At 40.4% G+C, this 20,038-nt stretch overlaps 1 pseudogene; it reads left to right on the top strand.

Annotated features, from left to right (window-relative positions):
* Window positions 1–9,598: 9,598 nt before the first annotated feature.
* Window positions 9,599–17,675, top strand: LOC147453701 (uncharacterized; annotated as a pseudogene).
* Window positions 17,676–20,038: the final 2,363 nt, after the last annotated feature.

The following is a 20,038-nucleotide window of genomic DNA, read 5'->3' as shown; positions in this document are numbered from 1 at the left end:
AAAATAGAAACAACTTTAATCCTCTTCTTTGAGAATGGTTCTAATACTTTTAGCTATGATTTTGTTGATTCTCCCAAGGTCACTCTAGGAAAGTTCTCTCATTATCTTCAAGATCTTAGTCATGATGACATACCCATCTGTGAAGAAGATCGGTTTGATACCAAAATTGAAGAAGACAAAACACAACTTGTTGGGATGCGGGCTTTTGTTGCATCTATTGTGTGAACAATCTCTTCTACCTAGAAAAGTTATTTGTCTACAACCAAGAACCTCTTACAACCAAAGTCACATGTGTAAAGACTAGCCACTTGTATTTGTGCATAGGTAGCCACATTTTATACCCATGTGTCAAAAGGTGTTCTCTTTGTATATGCCTATATAAAGGCACATTATGCTGAACAAAAGTATGTCTATCATTTTGCAACTATACTCTATTGTACAGTGTGACCAATGTCAAGCCATAAGCTATCTCTATTCTCATGCTTATGCCATGAAAGGCACACCAACCTATCCACCTTAACCTATCAACTGGTATCACAGCTGTTCTTAGATTAGCATCTCCTAATCTAATTAGACCCTAGGCATTCACAATTCTCCTATGCTACATTGCATTGATGCCTTCTTTTATTAGGCATTGCAATTGGTCATTCAATACTCCTTTCTCATTGCATGTTAATATGGCGCTAATCACATCGTTATTTTTTTCCTCTTTTGAAGCCTTTGGTATTGGGATATGTATGATTCGTGCCACTGCCCATACTAATTGATTACAAAGAGAATTTAATGATTGTTCATATTTGCATTGTGATTGACGTATCGTTAGCATCATTAGATTAATATTATGTATTTTGTATGCATATTTGGTTTGGTGTTCGTGTTCATTTCTCATATTTTGCATCCCTAATTACTCTAATGGAATTACTCATTTTGTTACATTTTTAGTGTGTATAAGTAGTCCATCACTAGGCCATTCCATTGAGCCTTTTGATTGCTTGGCTTGCATGTTGTTCGATCTATCAATGTTTGTCCAAAATCTAGTAGTTTTTAGTTTTTCAGCGTTGGTGTGATATGAGCTTAAACTAGATGTGAGCATCATTAATCCGTGATCACCTTTTTTCTTTTTTAAAGTGTGTGTGTATGTGTGTGTGCGTGCACTTAATAGTAGTGGAAACCACTTTTATTTTTAGAACAAAAGACGAAGGCCACACCACAAAAAGACGAAGGCCACGTGCAACTCTTCCTAACTACAAAAGCTGCCTTCCCATGTGCTATCCCACGAGAGTGGACCCCGCCCGGTGGTCTCTCAAATCGTTACTCATGGACAAGCTCCCACACGATACCCTCGTCAGTAATTGACACCTCCCTAGGGAGGTGGGATCGATGGCCCACATTAGGTGTTGTGAGGTGGGTGCAATTCGAACTATTCGATCGCGTTTTAAACTATGTTTGAACTAAGTGTGAAGTGGGGAGGTATATGGACCAGACGACATTTGGTGTGACCGCGATGTGAACTAGGTGTGAGCTTGGTGTGAACTTGAGAGGATATGCACACCAAACCCAATTTGGTGTAAGCTTGATGTGAGTAAAGTGTGAACTAGGTGTAAACTTATCCGCCACACCATGATCTATAAACTTAACACACACACACACACACACACACATTTCAACGAACGTGCGATAGCTTAGCGGTTGGAGTCGATTCCAAGGGGGGAGAGGGAACGGGTCCAAGCCCCGGATCCAAAATCGTGGGAATCGTTTGCATTCCCTAAGCAATCCAAACGGTCACGATCAATTGAGGATCATGAGCCGTTAATCCCACCTCCCAAAAGGAGGTGTCAACTATAAGCTAGCCTCGTTCTGCTCATGTACTGCTCGTGCAACCAACCTCTGATGCAAGTGTTGCCTATTCAAGTGCCTCGCAAGCCCCGCCAAATTGACGTGTGCAATAATTCGCGTTGCCCTGCTCTTTGACAGTAGTCGTGCTTATCAACGGCCACCTTGTGTTCTATTTTGCATGTGCCTATCTTACCCGGCTCCTGCTCAACATCCGACCCTGAGAGAGTCATCATCACTAGACTCTAGAAGCATATTCAGCAGCGTAACTGATTCAATTTACTCGTCCTCAACCAGGGCCACCTATCACCCCTGCAACGCGGCCCCACTTGTCGTCCCTAGAACGTGGCCTCGCCTGCTCGTGCTGCCTACAACATACAATTTACACACACAATAAATTGGCTCCTTACTGTAACCCCCTCATGCCGCAAATTCTTAGCCAAGCGACTACCAAAACCCGCCTGCAATCAGCTAGTCTCAAAGCACCCTTGTAGCCTACAATCAGTCTCTAGAGGCTTGCACACGAAGTTTGAAGAGAATAAATCCCCCACAGTCTCGGGCAGCCCTCTGCCTTCATCAACACCCCGGTCCTTGATTGTGTTTACTACTACATCATCGTATGCCATAGTGCCAGAGGCCTTGGGCATCAATATTTGATGCCATCACAGTTGCTGCATCCCTGTCATTTAGTATCGTCTCTTCAAGGCCTTTGAGCATACCACTTCGCTCAGGTCCACAACATTGCATCGACATGACATCCTCATCACGCCCTCAACATCACAGCTGTGTGTGAAGCCAATCACCGCCATTGACGGTCTACCTGAGGGCCATATCTTAAATTGATACAGAATCAACATTTACCTTTTTCCCTTGCAACCTAGCACTCGCCTATAGCTGGTTTTTCATGCGCACTTCTCATCCTCAGTGATAATGATGCCAACTTGCCTACGGCCCTACTACTCCTAGCCTCCTCTTCATCCTCGCTATCAAAGCTCGCTTCAATCAAAGGTTATAATTTAAAAAAAAAATTATTATTGTTTTTTTAAAGAGTCTCATGCAAATTCCAGAACTGCTATTGTGAATACAAGGTACTGTGCTGCAATCAATTAGTTTTGGGTAGTTGGTTTTGTTTCAGGTTGGACGAAATTGTCTTAGTGTTGACTTGAGAGAAATTAAGTTTGCAACAACTAGCCAATGCATCAGTGTTCAAGAAAGGTTTGCCTTGGATTAGCCTTGAGCAGGTTGAAAATCAAGATTAACGAGTTGCAAACCAAGGCAAAGGGAAGAAAAACAGATAGATTCTACAATAAAATATATCAAAAATCCTAAAAATCTAGACAATTCTAGTAGTGTTTCCGGTTTACATCTTGGCAAGGGAGAAACCTAGCCATCTAGGAAAACAAATTTCCCGAACATTGCAATGCATATTGTACCAACAAGTGAAGTATTCATGGGAATTGGACTTTTTAATGCAACTATGGTCCCATTGTATTTATCTTAATTTGCAATTCTCGGGGGCTGTGAGGCCAAGAATGTCCAACACATTCGTTGCTACTTGCTGATTTTTTTTTTTGGTATGGTCAAAATTGTTGTATGATCCATAGCTAGGTCGTGCTTTTGGTTTATTTGGTCTTTCTCTGCGCATCATCTCTCTCTCTCTCTCTCTCTCTCTCTCTCTCTCACACACACACACACACACACACACACACACACACACACACACACAAACACACACACACACACGCTTGTTCTCACTGCCAATTATATTCTTCTAACTGGCTGTCATCTCACAACGTGTGTGTGTGAGAGAGAGAAGGGGAGAGAGAGAGAGAGAGAGCGAGAGAGATTTTATCCGTATTCACAACCTGGTGCTTCGGGAGCGAGTGTAGCTTGACGAGTTAGCCGCATTGCTTATCTCACATTTGGGTGGGGTCTATGGGAAATGGATACACTTGATCATGTATACACCCTCAAGTACACCACATTTGCATACATATCAACCAAGGGAATGCCAAGCATGATGTTTTTTCAAACCTTGAATAACAATATCATCCTGAATACTTTGGCCCATATCAACATCTTGCATAGTGCCACATGCCTTCAAAATGCAAGGGGCGTGATTGCATCTAGTGAGATGTCCTTGCTTCCCATCCATTCAAAGCAGTTCAGAGCTTCTTGCCTTGCCCTTAGTGAGAATGTTCCTCAATCATTGCATTCCAAGCGGCGACATTTTGGACACTAAGCTCACTAAGCACTTCTTTGAGCAATCTGAAGTATTTGGCACACATATCAACCAAGGCATTTCCAAGCTCGATGGTTTTTTCAATAGCCTTTCACTTAAAATATCATTGTGAATTCCTTTGCCCATATTCGTGTCTTGCATAATGCCACATGTCTTTAATATGCAAGTGTAGATGATTGCATTTGGAGAGATACCATCCCTTTGTATCTGTTGAAAATTGCCCAGAGCTTCCTGCCCCTGTCCCTCTTGTTCATCCTGTAATCAATGCACTCCAAGAGACGATATTCCAAATAGAAAGCTTATAAAGCATGTTTTGTGCTTTTTAAAGTACATGACAATGGGCATACATAGCACTCTGTGGACTATTGCGTTCACTTTTGCTATTTTAATGCTTACTTGCTTTTAACAATGAATATTGGTGAGCAATATTCTTCTACGAAGTACTCATGAAGGTTAGCCCATTCTCTACTAGTGGACAGCTTAGTGGGCATCAAACAATGAGATTCAACAATTGGATGTTATAGGTGTTGACTATGTGGATGACCCTCACACCTTATTGGACAAAAAGGTCTTAGGCCGACCAAGTGTAAAATAACTTTTAATTATGATAGTTAGAGAAGGCCTCTACAATCTCCTTGTGCATAGAAACTTAAAGATTTTCTTTTTTGTTGAAACATAAACATGAGAAAACTAGCAAACATCAAACTAAGAATATCCCAATCATCCCAATCATTGTTATACTTTTGTTACAAATGCTAAATTGAGAGGCCACGATTGCAAGATAACATGCTTTGACAAAGAACGAGTAAAAGATCTCTCTCTCTCTCTCTCACACACACACACTCTCTCTCTCTCTCTCTCTCTCTCTCTCTCTCTCTCTCTATCGCTCACTCGCGCTCGCGCACACACACCCCAAAAAAAAAATACATCTTGGGTTTCTCCTCCAACTGATAAATATCCTAGATATAAGAGGGCGCCTCCATGGAAGGGATAAATTGGTTTGAGTCACACCCCTTCCATCAAATAACTTTCACTTGTGTGTGAGCCTGATAAAATTTCAATCACATGAGGCCCATCACGTCGTGTCTTACCATTACCTCCTCCCATGGAGGTGGGCCACCAGGAGGCCCCTCTAATCAATATACAAAAGCTATGTATGCGTATACTTACATCAATATTCGTTACATCTTTCATTTCTCTTTTACCACTTGTGAGCCAAACTAATAAAATGTTTGGCATGATTGGAAGCATCAATCAATAAAACTACAAACCGTGTAGTCTTACTTTGTAGAATACGATAGAAGGGCCAGTTGTGTTACAGTCCCCAAAAAAATGACATTATTATGTTGGTGGAGTTGAAACGGTTAGCTTATTTGAATTGAAGCCAACTCATTGGCTAGCGCGTGGGTTCAAGACGTCATGGTTTCATTTTACTTCTTTTGGCCGTGGTTGGTGTTCTTATTCATGTCGTTTTTTGATACACAAGATTTCAAAAATGGTGTTGTAACTGTCGGCTCTCAAACCCAACCAATCCCAAATTAATTCTGTTTAAAGCTTGTGATAAGCCGATTAAACTGAACTACTGAGTGCAAGAAATTAAGCTCGAAAGAGATTGAAGAAATGGAATTAAAAGAGAGAAAATCGTGGAGTCCATGAAGATGGAAATCAGGCTATGGTCATGCTAGGTTTAGTTATTAGTTATAGATAACTCTCCTAACTATGCCTTAGATATAGCATTAAATGAATAACTAAGCCTTTTGCATGATCACACAAGGCTTGCTTATTCATTCAACCTCCCAACTATGCCTTGAACTTCACAACTAAAGCTATGGTAAAGGGAGGCTTAGTTTTTAGTTATTTAAACAGATAACTAAGCCTCATTCTTGGTCACACACAAAGCTTAGTTATTCATTCAACGTCCCAACGATGCCTTGAACTTTACAACTAAGTCTATGGTCACGCGAGGCTTAGTTATTAGTATTTGAACAGATAACAAAACCTCATTCTTGGTCACACGTAAAAAGGTTCATTTAATGAATAAGTATATCCACCCTTTGCAGCTATGCCGATTGTGGCATAATTGTGAAGTTCAAGGCTTAGTAGGGAGGATAAATGAATAACTAAGCCTCGTGTGACCATGTAAGAGGCTTATTTATTCATTTAGCACTCTGTCTTGGCATAGTTGACATAGTTATCTATAACTAATAACTAAGGGAAAATTCGCGCAGGCGTCGTTTGACCCCACCTTGCCTATGTAACCAAACTATGTCCGCTATAATCAACTCTATCGAAAATGATAGAGTTGGAAAACTCAGTTCGCTACCCCCGCCTTGCTCAAAAATGGTGTATTTCAAACTTGATGTAGGTAGGAGTAAACAAAAACTATGCTAATGAATGGTGGGGGTTCCCTCGTCCATGCAAATTTTCCCTAAGCCTCGCATGACCATAGCCTATGTTATAAATGGTAGGCATAGTTATTCATTTACTGCTCTTTTTTGTGCGTGACCAAGATTGAGGCTTAGTTATCAGTTCAAATAATTGATAGCTATGCCTCGCCTGACCACCATTGCTCAAGAAAAATGCGTCTCAACTTAATATTGTGCCATTTTCAATTTCAAAAATGCTCGTTGAGAGCAAGGGGAAAGGAGAAATTTCGTTCCAAAATAGAGAAAAATTGTGTAAAAACATAAAAAATAAATCTAATTTTCTAAAATTTCCTCTTGCCAAATTCAAGAAAAGGAATTTTGTACGTAGGGAAAAATGATTTTTCCCGAACACTGCTGACCACCACCCAAATCTCCCAAAACATGGGCGTAGTCTGTTAGAAGAATATTCCCAATCTCTTTCTTGTACTACAAATAAGTTTTATTAAAAAAACTTAAGATTGATAACGAGCCATAGGGAAGAAGTGAATATGTGGAATACACACGGACTCGGCGCTAAAGGCAGAAGATGTAAGATAGCTTACAATTGGTATGGGACAGAGAAAAGAAGTGGATATATATTTGGATACACATGGACTAGAATGCAGAAAGGACGAGGTCCCCAAGGGCATCGTAGATGACAACTTCTAGTATTGTGGAGAGGGTAGAAGTTGCCACCTTGTAGACCAATGCCTTATTTTATTCAACCTCCCAACTATGCCTTGAACTCCACAATTAAGGCTACGATCACGGGAGCTTAGTTTTCGGTTATTTGAATAGATAACTAAGCCTCATTCTTGGTCACACACAAGGCTTAGTTATTCATTCAACCTCCCAACTATGCCTTGAACTTAACAACTAATGCTATGGTCACACTAGGCTTAATTATTAGCTATTTGAACAGATAGCAAAATCTCATTCTTGATCACACGTAAAAAGGATCATTTAATAAATAAGTATGTCCAGCCTTTGTAGCTATGCCGATTTTGGCATAATTACGAAGTTCAAGGACTAGTTGGGAGGATAAATGAATAACTAAGCCTCGTGTGACCATGTAAGAGGCTTAGTTATTCATTTAGTGCTCTGTCTTGGCATAGTTGGCATAGCTATCTATACTAACAACTAAGGGAAAATTCGCACAAGCGTGGTTTGACCCCATCTTACATATGTAAGCAAACTATGTCCGCTATCATCAACTCTATTGAAATCGATAGAGTTGGAAAACTTAGCTCGCTACCCCCACGTTGCTTAGAAGTGGTGCATTTCAAACTGGATGTAGGTAGGAGTAAATGAAAACTTTGCTAATGAATGAGAGGGTTCCCTCGTCCATGCGAATCTGCCCTAAGCCTCGCGTGACCATAGACTCTGTTATAAATGTTAGGCATAGTTATTCATTTATTGCTCTTTTTTGTGCGTGACCAAGATTGAGGCTTAGTTATCAGTTCAAATAACTCATAGCTATGCCTTGTCTGGCCACCACTATTCAAGAAAAATGTGTCTCAACTTAATATTGCGTCATTTTTTATTTAAAAAAATGCATGTTGAGAGCAAGGAAAAAGGAGAAAGTTCATCCTGAAATAGAGAAAAATTGTGTAAAAACCTGAAAAATAAATATAATTTTCTAAAATTTTGTCTTGCTAAATTTAAGAAAAGGAATTTTGTACGCAGGAAAAAATGATTTTTCCCGAACGCTGCTGACCACCACCCAAATCTGCCAAAACACGGGCCTGGTCTGTTAGAAGAATATTCTCAATCTCTTTCTCGTACTACAAATAAGTTTTCTTAAAAAATAGGATGATATTGATATTTTTGTTTATCTTCCTATTGATTTTGCACATGGTTCATGTCATGTTTATGATGATGATATTGTTGATTATGCTTTCTCTACTTCTATAGATCTCGTTACTTATAATGAAGTTATCTCTTCACCACAAAAGGATCAATGGCAAGAATAGATTACACTCAGATTTTCTCTTATTCACAAAGAAAGGTGAAACATTAGGTTTTGAACAAAATGGGGTGATAGAAAATATTACAGAGGGGTGTGATGGCAAGGAAGGGGCTCCTTGTAATGAGATTAAGTAAAGGACAATAATATGTGCTACAAGCTTGACCCCATGGCTTTTGATGCTACACGGATGTGGGTTGAAGTCAGCTTCTTTCTAAAAAATATGGGATGGGATTTGTCTGAGGATATCTCTTGCATAGGGGATGTTGTCTTGGCAATTCAAAACATTCAACACATGTACAATGAAGAATTCCTCTCTTTAGCAAAAGGAGATCGTGTCTGCTTGAAAAAAAGGCAAAGGCTTTATACATTGCCTCGCGAGGACAAAGAAACCCCTGCAAACACTGTTAACTTGAAGGGTCGGGAATCTTCCATGAAAAATGTACTTGTTGTAAGTGTGGAACACTTGTTAATGTCTCTCCTACGTCCTCAAGTCTTGGAGTTTTGAGCCTCAAACCACTGGTTACCCTTCATATCAAGGGTGTAGAGATGACGTTTGATTCCCTGAGGTCAAGCAACAAGAAAGGAAAGCAAGAAGAAATGGGGTTTCACATGTTTGAAAAGTTCTTTCCATTTGTGTCCACTTCACAATTTTCCATTCCCGTTGGTTTTGCTTGATTACTTGTGGAATGTCCAACAGGAATGTGTATAGAGTTATCTTGCATGACAAACAAAGAATCACATAATGTCATGAAGAATGCTCAAATACTCAAGTAGTTGAGTATTTGAGCAGTTGAGAGACCAATGGATGGAATTTGGATCTCCATCAAAACCTCAACAAGGACTTCCCAAGTCTAGTAGGCTACGGCTACCTTGGTAGGTAGAGCATCACACACTACCTTTTTTGCTTTTACAAGATAGCATGTTTGTTGTGTTTCTTATAAAGTTATTGTCTATATACGTTTTCAGGGTTTTGTTGACTACATTGGGAATAAATGGGCATCAAGGTACTATCAAATGATAGTAAGCTCCCAGCAAGTATTTGATGGATGGGTTTCAATAATGAAACAATATGCAAAAGGTGAGTTCTCATCTCAAGCAAGACCTGGAAAGAAGAGAAGACAAGCATCACCAGCTACCTTTTGTTGCTTGATGGGGCTAAAGGATGGAGAGATTGATAGGTTGCAAAACAAAATCAATGAAGGGAAAATCTTAATTCTTAGTAATAAGTGGGATAAGGAAGGTCTTATAGATATGGAAACAAGAGAAAAGAAGTTAAAGTAGGATAGGGTGCTAAAGGAAGAGTTGGCCACACTTTTCAATGGAGTGTTACCATGCACCGAGCGATTTTTTCCGAGCAAGGAAAAACCCGAGAAAGTGTTTGTACATGATATAGTAGATTTTATCGTCAACAATATATTTATCGTTTGTTATATATTCATGAACCACAATAAAAAGGGTTATCAATGAATAGACTACCTCCTAAATTCCAAAAGATCAAAGTTTACTTTTAAGAAAATAAACATAATATTCGAAAATATTATCTTCTCTTTTAGGCTCGCTTGGGCTTCACATCATGTTTGAGCATAAAGTAAGATTGATAGACTAATAATTAAGAGCTATGGCTGTGTACCTAATGCTCAAGCCATTGTAAGTTTCTTTTTGTAAGGTCATTCGTAATGCTCCTATGTATAGTACTTTGGTTATTGATTGTCATTTATACTTGAGAGCATCTTAGACGCATCAATTTGATAGCAATTTATTACACCTCATTAGTTCATTTATACACCAATCGTCTTTTCCATGTCGTCTTGCCTTATCTATACTACAAGGCTGTGATCTTCATACAAAGACACCCTTCCAAACACCATCAATTATGAAAGACTTATTTTGTTACAATAAAATCATGTTCTTCCTTAATTGACCAGTATAGTACTTTTTTAATCAATTTACAAACACAAAACCCAAAATTTATAGAGTTCTATACCTAAAATTTTCTTGAAAGGCATTGTCATAACTGGGAAAATTTTAGTCGTATATAAATAAAATAATTAGAATCTTTTTACTATACAATATGACAACCTCAAAGCTTAGGGGCATGAGTCTTCATATGACGAGCTTCTTTCGCAAAAGATTGAAGTTGCTACTCCTTTCTATTTTGAATCATTGTTTGAAAATGTCTGGCAGATGTCAAATATCAGGAAGGCCATAACATCCACCACTCAATGGACAAGCACATTATAATTGGAATATGCTTTACATACTTGCTCATAAGAAATATTCATGTAACCACCAATTAGAAGAGGTACATTCTACTCCAATCTATGAAGATCAAAGCCATGCCCTACTCTAAAAGGTAGTATTGGAGCCTTGTTCACATCTGGAATGATAGTTTCAACAGGAGGGGAAACCGATGTAGTGATTATGCATATTAATTTTTTTGCGGCAAAATGCAATTTGTTTTGAGCTTGTGTCTGCTCAAGATAAGGTTGTACGGAAATCTTACTAGCTGGATGAGGGAAAGAGATGCATCGTATTGACAACGCATTGTTTTGCAATTGATCATGTCCGTCTACCATAAAGAACGACGCTAAGTGAGAGAAGATGCTTAGATCTCTCTCTCTCTCTCTCAAAAATTAGAAATAATATCACTATTAGGGGCACATTAGTTAGCGATTGATTTCCATACAAAACCGGTCTTTAGTGTATTTTTAAAGCACAAAAATTAAAAATTCTAAGTGAGTTTTGAGGGTCGCCTTGAAGGAAACCAGCTAGATTTGGCAGACTAAAGTGTTAAACCCTCAAAAAATCCTTAATTTTATGTGGAGATCTTCAATGCTCTCCTTTTTCCATTGATTCCTAGGTGTTCGGGAAAAATGTGTCTCAGCTTAATATTTTGCCCTTTTCAATTTCAAAAATGCAAGTACGTCCCAATAATTTTTGAAAACAAAAGTACGACATGAATCCCAAGAGATTCCTGTTGCAAAGACAAAGGATGGGACTGACAAAAGGAAGGGCATGCAGTCATCTACTATAGCACGTTGGCACGAGCAATAGCATGGGGCCAATGACACACAGTCTTTGACGACAGCGTGGCCAGGCACGTTTTGGGGGGGGCTTGGTTCAAAAACCAAAAAAAAAAGTATGACATGAATCCCAAAAGATGTCTGTTGCAAAGACAAAGGAAGGGCGTGGAGTCATCTACTATAGTATGCTGGTACGAGCAATAGCGTGGGGTCAATGACACATAGTCATTGATGACAGCGTGGCCAATTAGGTTTTGGGGGGGCTTTGTTTTATTTTTTTATTAATGCACTGGACTATGCCGTGCAGCATATGCAACTTCCTACATTGTTAGCCCAGTTGACTTGAAGATGCACGTGTGGATCAGCGAGAGTTCGAGTCCAGCTTGCTAAGTTTTGGGTTGGACAACTTGCAAAGGGCTAATGTTGCACCCGTTGGAATCTCAGCAAGATTGCATCAAATATAGTAAAGAACCTATCAGTATGTTGAATCGAGTAGTAGGCCAATTGAGGGTAAGCGGAAAAGGAGAAATTCCACCGCAATATAGAAAAAAATAGTGCAAAGCCTCAAAAAATAAGCTTAATTTTCTTAAACTTTCTCCTAGCACATTCAAGGAAAGGAATTTGTATGTTTGGAAAAATTGTTTTTCCTTAACACTGGTCCCTACAAACGTTCTTGGTGAACACTGCCTCGCAAAATGTAATTTCTCTTTGTCAAAAAAAGAATGATGGAGGCTAGCTTAGAATGATGGAGACTAGCTTAGCTCTCTCTCTCTCTCTCTCTCTCTCTCTCTCTCTCTCTCTCTCTCTTTGGTACCTCTTATATCTAATTAGCCTGAATCTTTGCAGATTCTTCTACCTCCTTACACCAATGCACATATGAAGAAAAATTCTCGTGCGATGTTACTAGGATTCACTTTGATGGTTTCCCGTTTTGCTAATGAAAAAGAGAAGATTATTTTTTTAAAGATATAACATTTTATTAAATGTATGATTTTATGATTGGTTGGTTGAGAGAGAAGACACTCATTGTTAGAAGACACTCATTGGAAGCAGAGAAGATGTTCATTGCAAAGAGTGGCTTTCATTTTAAAGATTCGACAGTTCTCGATAACGAAAAGTGAAGGCAAAGGGTGGTGAGGTTTGGTCGGTCTGTAGAGGTTGCAGGACTCGCAGACAAACTCTCTCTCTCTCTCTCTCTCTCTCTCTCTCTCTTTCTCTCTCTCTCTCTCTCTCTCTTTGGCGAGTGGGTACACCGTCCGGCATAGGTGGCATATGCATCTCTCTTGGGAAGGAATCGAGGCAGGTTGGGGTTGACTCAAGGGGGTAGGGCCACAGGGCACAGGACATGGGAGTCTGTTGGCTGTGAACTGGCTTAAATGTATCCAGATAACGTTTGAGATTTTTTTTGCTTGTTATGACTTGATACAGCTGAATTGCGATGACCAACTGCAATATCATGCTATGGCCAGGTGCTTCTACTTCTCTGCAATATAATATTTCCAAATGACAATAGATTAGTGCCAATGAATTGCGCTCTTAATAAGCTATTAAGCAAAGGAAAATTGCTACAAGAGGGCAACTCAAGTCTAGTAGTAGCTATGGTGGAGGTGTTGGGGCAGTTGAAGCAGAGTGGAGTGGCTTAAGCAGGGGGTTCAGGGGGCTCTCTTGCCGTTTTTTGCCAGCGGCTATATTCAATTGCCATATTGGCACAATATACTCTATCAGTTTCTTTTAAAAAATATCTCTGAAAGAGCGCGCGCCGGCGCGCGCTCTTTCAGAGAGTTTTTTTTTTTTAACTGAGAGAGAGAGAGAGAGAGAGAGAGAGAGAGAGAGAGAGGAGTTCGAGCACTCATTGGCGGAAAGCAGGATGGATAGGGCGGAAGCAAGGGGGGGGGGTGTTTGTGTGTCGCCTCACGGATTTCCCTCTTGTTCGTTGCTCGCGGTCGCCCGCCTACCTACACTTGCTATGTCCTCTCCCTCTCCCGCATGCACTAGCACTAGCACTATCTCCCTCTCTGGTCACCCTAGCCAATCATCTTGCTTTGTCCATGAATGCCTTTACCACCTAGCTGCCTGATTTACCCTCCTCCAGCCCTTGCCATTGCTTCCCACTCACCTTGATAGGCCCTACTCTCCACTCGGACGACTCTAAGTTTGTCGTTGCGCTTCCCCTGCTAGACTCGTTTTGATCACCCTCGATCACCTTCTTGTCTCACCCTCTTGCCGTTTTTTATTTTTGCCAGCGGCTATATTCTCTTGCCATACTGGCACATACTCTATCAGCTTTTTTAAAAAAAACTCTCTGAATGAGCGCATGCCGGCGCGTGCTCTTTCAGAGACTTTTTAAAAAAAACCTAAGAGAGAGAGAGAGAGAGAGAGAGAGAGGACTTCAGCGCCCACAATGAGGCTGCAATGGCGGCGGAGGTGTACACGATAGGTCATCCACTGGGGCGGAAATCAGGGTGGATAGGGCGGAAGCATGCGGCCCGGGGGGGGGGGGGGGGGTGTCTGTCTTTTTAACAAGATAAAGAGTGCACGAGATTGCAGCGCTGGCATATGCCTGGATGGCTTAGCCCAACAATATATAGTATAGATATGATTGGTAAGAGAAGGTGCAAGAGAGAAATTCCTCGAAGAGATAACGAGGAATCTCAATGATATCTGAATAAATGCAGAAGGTGCCAGTAGTATGGCCCGCACAATGGTGGCGGCAGCAAGACAATGAGCACTGACAAGTGCCGCATGAGGTCAACTGGCAAGATAATGAGCAAGCAGTGGTAGCAGCATGGACCTTAGACAATAGCATGTGCTAAGAAAATCATTTTTTCTACTTGTAGAGGTTGACCCTTCAGACAACGCGAGGGATCTGTTCAGATGGTTAGCGTGAGTCTTTGAGAGGGTCTCCTGGTTGTGTGATCAAGTCCTAGATCTCAAATCTCCTTTTATGCCAGTTTGCCTTGGAATGAGGAAAGTGAGGGACAATTTCAACTGCCTGATAATGTCAAATTGGATGATGTGAAAGCTGTAACTTAAGCTGGTGTACTAACTGTCACTATCCCTAAGAGACACCAGGTGAAATCCGCCGCCAGAAATGTGCCTGCTATAAGCAAGCTTTAACAAACCTTTCTACTTATTTAATGTGCTACTTGTTGTTGTTGCTTGCTTCATCAAAAAAAATATAAACAGGAAATGGTATAGTGGCCATCAATGTGCCTCTTTCTTTGTTAGAGAAAAATGGAAAAAGAAATTATGTATCGATTGCCAATGTGTGTCTTGTCTAAGCCTATCATAGATGAGTAACCCCTTTGTGGTCTTCTTACAAGGTTTACTGCATCAGGAGTGTTGGGTGCTCTCAATCAGTTTGCATGAGTAGGCCGTATCCATTGCCATGGAAATAGCACGTCTATGTATTCTTTGGATCTTTGTAGAGTTTTTTTTTGAGACAGACTTGGGCCATATTTATCAGTTACTTTTTGAAATAATTGTGGCTCATGCATGGTTGCACGTATACCAGTTATTTGCCTTACATGGAACAATGCAACTCTTTCGATAACTATGCCAAAATGCTCTTTTGCAAAGAGAGAGAGAGAGAGAGAGAGAGAGAGAGAGAGAGAGAGAGAGAGAGAGAGAGAGAGAGAGAGAGAGAGAGAGAGAGAGGGATCCGAGTCAGTCTCCATCGCTGCCCTCTGCCAATCCCCACCAGCAACTATGTACTGTCAACTCTCTCCCAGGAACCCCTGCTCTCCCTCCCGTTACTTGCTTGGTCCAAGATGTTCCCGATTCTTCACGCTTGTTGGTAAGGATGATGACAATGTTTTTGATACTCCATTTTCCGCTTGTTGTGCTGCCTCCCAACGCTTTTCATTCAAGTACTGCCCTCACTTTGGCCCCTACTGCTTTTTAATCGCAATGCTATGCCTCGATCCATGCAAGTAAGGGTCTTTTGTGCTGGATCCTCATTTTTGTTAAGGTGTACTAGTCTATCCTCCTGTCCTTTGGAGAGAGAGAGAGAGAGAGAGAGAGAGAGAGAGAGAGAGAGAGAGAGAGAGAGAGAGAGAGAAATAGAGAGACCTATAGAATATCGAGGGATACTCTATCAACAGCCCATGGAGATTGTGTTGGCGACCCAATACATTCTAGTACGTAAAACTTGCCGACCTCCAGCACACGACCCTGGAGCATCTCTCCAGCTTTTTCTTACTCGTGTTGATGTTGTTGCCATTTGGAAATGCAAAATGTGCTCATGAGGACGTCAATATCAGGCCTGCACGTGATTAATAATCAAGACTTAGATTGATCTGAGCCCTTGGGTGGTCGGCTTGAGCTTCTTCAAGATATCTTTTCTGCCTTCAACCTGGGCATCACCTTGCTTTCTGCATCTCGATTGGCCGGTGTCAACAATGGGCTCTTGCTGAGGGCCATAAATTGACTCGGTCACTTGGTGGACATGGCACGTTGGTTGGCCTGGAGTTACAGTTGCAATGGTTGCAGCATGCCATGCTTCACCTTCTCCATGACTCGCTTTTCTTTTGGGCCAAAGAGAATGGGCGTACCTCATTTTCTCGTGGGGACATCCCTTCATGTGGAAGTAAAGTTGACTCCTGCACATGGCCCATTGGTGTTCTCATCATGAGGTTCTTCCTCTTCTCGTCGAGGCCGGCTATGATATTGTCCATGTGCTAAGGATTATGTGCCCAATTCTTCATGGCAGACGTACATGAGTATAGTGCATGATGCATTAGGGAATTCTGACAACTTGGACCCCTGGTCCAATGTGATTTTCATAGAGAAGCAGCTGTAGTGGGAGTGAAAGGCAGATATGCAGCTAGACACTGACAAAGAGAATGGCAGTAAGGAGTTTATGATGATTTTGGTTAGCTACATGTTTGCATGGTTGGAGAGGTATGCATGCAATGTGCTGTTCAAGGATATACCCGCAAAATTTTTTAATGGTGTGTTGGTGCCGCTCATGCACATGTGTCCGTACCCAGCTTTGTGTGAGGCAGTTGTTGCATAGCTTAAGAGACAGATGTTGGACGTCTTCCCAACTAGGCACGATGAGATAGTAAGCAGACGGCCGTGTGGGGAGAGAGAGAGCGAGAGAGAGAGAGAGAGAGAGAGAGAGAGAGAGAGAGAGAGAGAGAGAGAGAGAGAGAGAGAGAGAGAGAGAGAGAGAGAGAGAGAAGAAGAAGAAGAAGAAGTGAAGAGCTCCCAAACTCTCCTTGAGATTTGTTTTAGTGGCAACAACCTTACCTTTTTAGTGTAAAGCTCATGGTTTAATCCTTCGATCGGGGGGTTGCAATTGGGGAATAGTTTTTCATCACCCTTTTTATGGAAGCAATGGAACTATGACATATTGCAACCATGGTATACATACACCAATGTGTCATATGTGATGCTTAATGTATAATAAACACCCAAATTGTTAACAAGCTCTATGAGGTCTTGCGTGTAAGGAGGTAGGAATATGAGATTTATATTCAACAAGGATCAATGGTGGTAGCAAATTTCAATAAGCTTTCGATATTTGAGGGCAACGATTTCCAAGGAGAGGAATATCAACATGCCATTGTAATGGTTCCAAGTGTTCTAGCCCATCAAAGGAAACACTCTACCTAAACCTTGTGTAAAGAGTTTTGTTGGTCAAAAACTTGTGATTGATTTACCATTAAAAATAGGTGCAATCTTGAATTATTTTTTTATTATTGTGCTTGAAGTCATCTAAGAAATCATGTTTGGTTTTTGCTTTGTATATGTGCCTTGCCCTATCTCGCTCGTTTTAGGGATTGCTTGGAAAATCTCACTCAAGATTTGAGATTCCTCTTTTCAATGCATCAATATCAACCTACAATAGTGTCTTGAAAACATGGGAGGAGTTAGTTAATGACTACAATGTCACAGAGGATGTCTACTGAAAGTTTTTAGGTGTTTGTAGTGATTGGTTGTAAAAAAAACTAGCACCGAAGGCAGATCCAGGTCCACTACCCAATGGTGGAAGAGACATAGTGTATTTATTTGTTGGAAGAAAGGAGACCCCTCAATCTTCTACTACCTTTCCTTGGTCAATGTATTTTGTTGGGTATGATTTAGAAGCCCTTGATCTAATATATAATGTGTACAAAGATCCAATTACCATTGGTGTAGCTATCTTGGATTTTGCACATGGAGTAGAAGGAATGAATGGGGATTCCTCCAAGTTTTAGAGGCTTGTCTCCTATTTTCCAAGGATGACTTATGAGCCTAAACAATTCATCCTACTATCCTTTCTTACTCAGAGTCAAATGGATGTTGGTCTTCTACACATGAGCATAAAGTTCCAAGTTCTTGCTGGTAACATTGATTTCCTGCCCTTAGCCAACAATTTTGCTTCTGGAGCCATAGACACATTTGTGGTGTTAACATTAGTGAGCATGAGCAAAAATTTTGTCAACCTTGAATGCTATGTCAAAAATACAAACAAGCCCCTAATACGGGGCAATGCACACATTGAAGTGGAGGGGACTGATAAAGATCTTGATGAAGATCAACTAGTGGCCAAAGCAATAGTGAGAAGGAAGAAGCAAGTTATCAACAAAACTGTGAAGGCATTCAATGACCAGCTCAAGGTTGTCCTTCATGTGTTTACAAGTGGTCCTACATCAAAGGCTACACCGTTGAGTCAAAGAAAAACCATCGTGATAGTTTGCAACTTGCAAGAGCAACATGAAGTTGATGGAATTTGTTCTAGAGTACATGAAAAGGCTAAAGAAAAATCTCATCCAATAGACACCAAAGAAGATGAACCACAAGTGTGTTATCTACCACAAGAAGATGTAGAGGAATCTAACCAAGATGTCATGGGTCTTATCATGAAAGAGAAAATGAAGGTCACTTCAGGTGCTTAGTACCTTGATTGCACTATAATTTTTTGAATTGCGAAATGTTTAAGTACTCTTTTCCTTGTAATTTTGGGATGATAAAGCCTATGTACTACTTGTTACTATGAAAGTGTTTTCCATATCTCTTTGTCTCCCCCTCCATCCTTCAATTTTGTTAATCTCTCTCTCTCTCTCTCTCTCTCTCTCTCTCTCTCTCTCTCTCTCTCTCTCTCTCTCTCCATTCCTCAGTTATGTCCACATGGTGAAAACTTTGGTGAGGATGTCTCTCCTAGTTTCCCCTAAGTGACTACGTTTTCAAAGCCACAATGACTAAATTTGGTGCTCTCTCTCTCTCTCTCTCTCTCTCTCTCTCGTCCACATGGTCAAAAATTTAGTACGGATGCTTCTTGTTGACACTCTCTCTAAGTGTGTGCTTGGTCATCTCTCTCTCTCTCTCTCTCTCTCTCTCTCGCGCGCGCGCGTCCACATGGTCAAATCTTTAGTGTGGATGCTTCTTGACACTCTCCCTAAGTATGTGAGCTTGGTCATCTCTCTCTCTCTCTCTCTCTCTCTCTCTCTCTCTCTCAAGTGTGTCCCTTAAATTTATGTACTATTTCATACTACAAATTGGTTTGCAATACATCTTAATGGGTCTGTTCTTAAAAAAGCGTCTTAAGGTAGTGGCTCCAATTTGTTGCTAATCATAATCACATGGAAGCAAAAGCTAAAATGGCAACTATTGCCTATGAATTCACTTTTGTTTGTTTCACACCACTCAAAATAGAGATTTTGCTAGGACTCAATGGCTTAAGCTATATTTGTGCAAGTGTTTTATCCATTTACTTAAAACCCAAAGCTGAAGAAGGGAAATTGAATGATCTTGTCAAAAGCATTTAGATGAATTTCTGACTATATTTTTCACATAGTATTTTTAAATATCAAAATATGTAAGGTAGTACAAAAAACTTAACCACATGCTCAAAGGTGAATGCAACGACAATTAGATATATAAGCCATTTGATTAGTCATCTTAGATATATGAGACATTTCTTACCTCTTGTAGTCAAGGTGACATGTTAGTTTTGACCTTATGGTCAAATTCTTTTACTATGTTCAATTGCAACTATTGTTTCTTTATATCATCTCCTTCTCACAATCATCAACTTATGTGTTTACCAATTGAAAAACTCACTCATAGGTTTTGAATATGTGGAACAACCCACTCACCTAGATTTTTCCCATGAGGAGAGAGTAGTCGCATTGCAGAAAGAGATTAGTTTACCATGTGGAAAGAGTAGCTATTGCACTTCAAAAAGAAGATACACTCACTCATAGGTTTTGAACATGTGGTAGAACACACTCACCTAGGTTTTGACCATGTGAAGAGAGTAGTTATAGTTCAAAAAGAGTGGTCAAAAAACAAAAGAGAAAGTTTAAAAATGTTTTTACCACGTGTTGAAAAGCTAAGCAAGTGCTTTTTAAAATGCTCAAACCTCAAAAGAGAAACTTTCCTCCAATCAATACATGTACTTGTTTTGACCACATGGTAAAAAAAAGTGAGCAAGTTTGTCCACATGTTCAAAACCTACGTGAGTGTGTTTTTAAATGTTCAAAACCCAAGTAAGCAAGTAATCTCCACATTCTCAAAACCTATGTATTTGGTATTTAACCAAGGACTTTTTGACACAAATTTCATCTTCAAAGATGAA

This window comes from Adiantum capillus-veneris, chromosome 7, assembly GCF_014529385.1.
Source record: "Adiantum capillus-veneris isolate H3 chromosome 7, ASM1452938v2, whole genome shotgun sequence".
NCBI classification, from domain to species: domain Eukaryota; kingdom Viridiplantae; phylum Streptophyta; class Polypodiopsida; order Polypodiales; family Pteridaceae; genus Adiantum; species Adiantum capillus-veneris.
The sequence above is the reverse complement of the archived record's forward strand: the minus strand, read 5'-3'. Positions and strand labels throughout refer to the sequence as shown.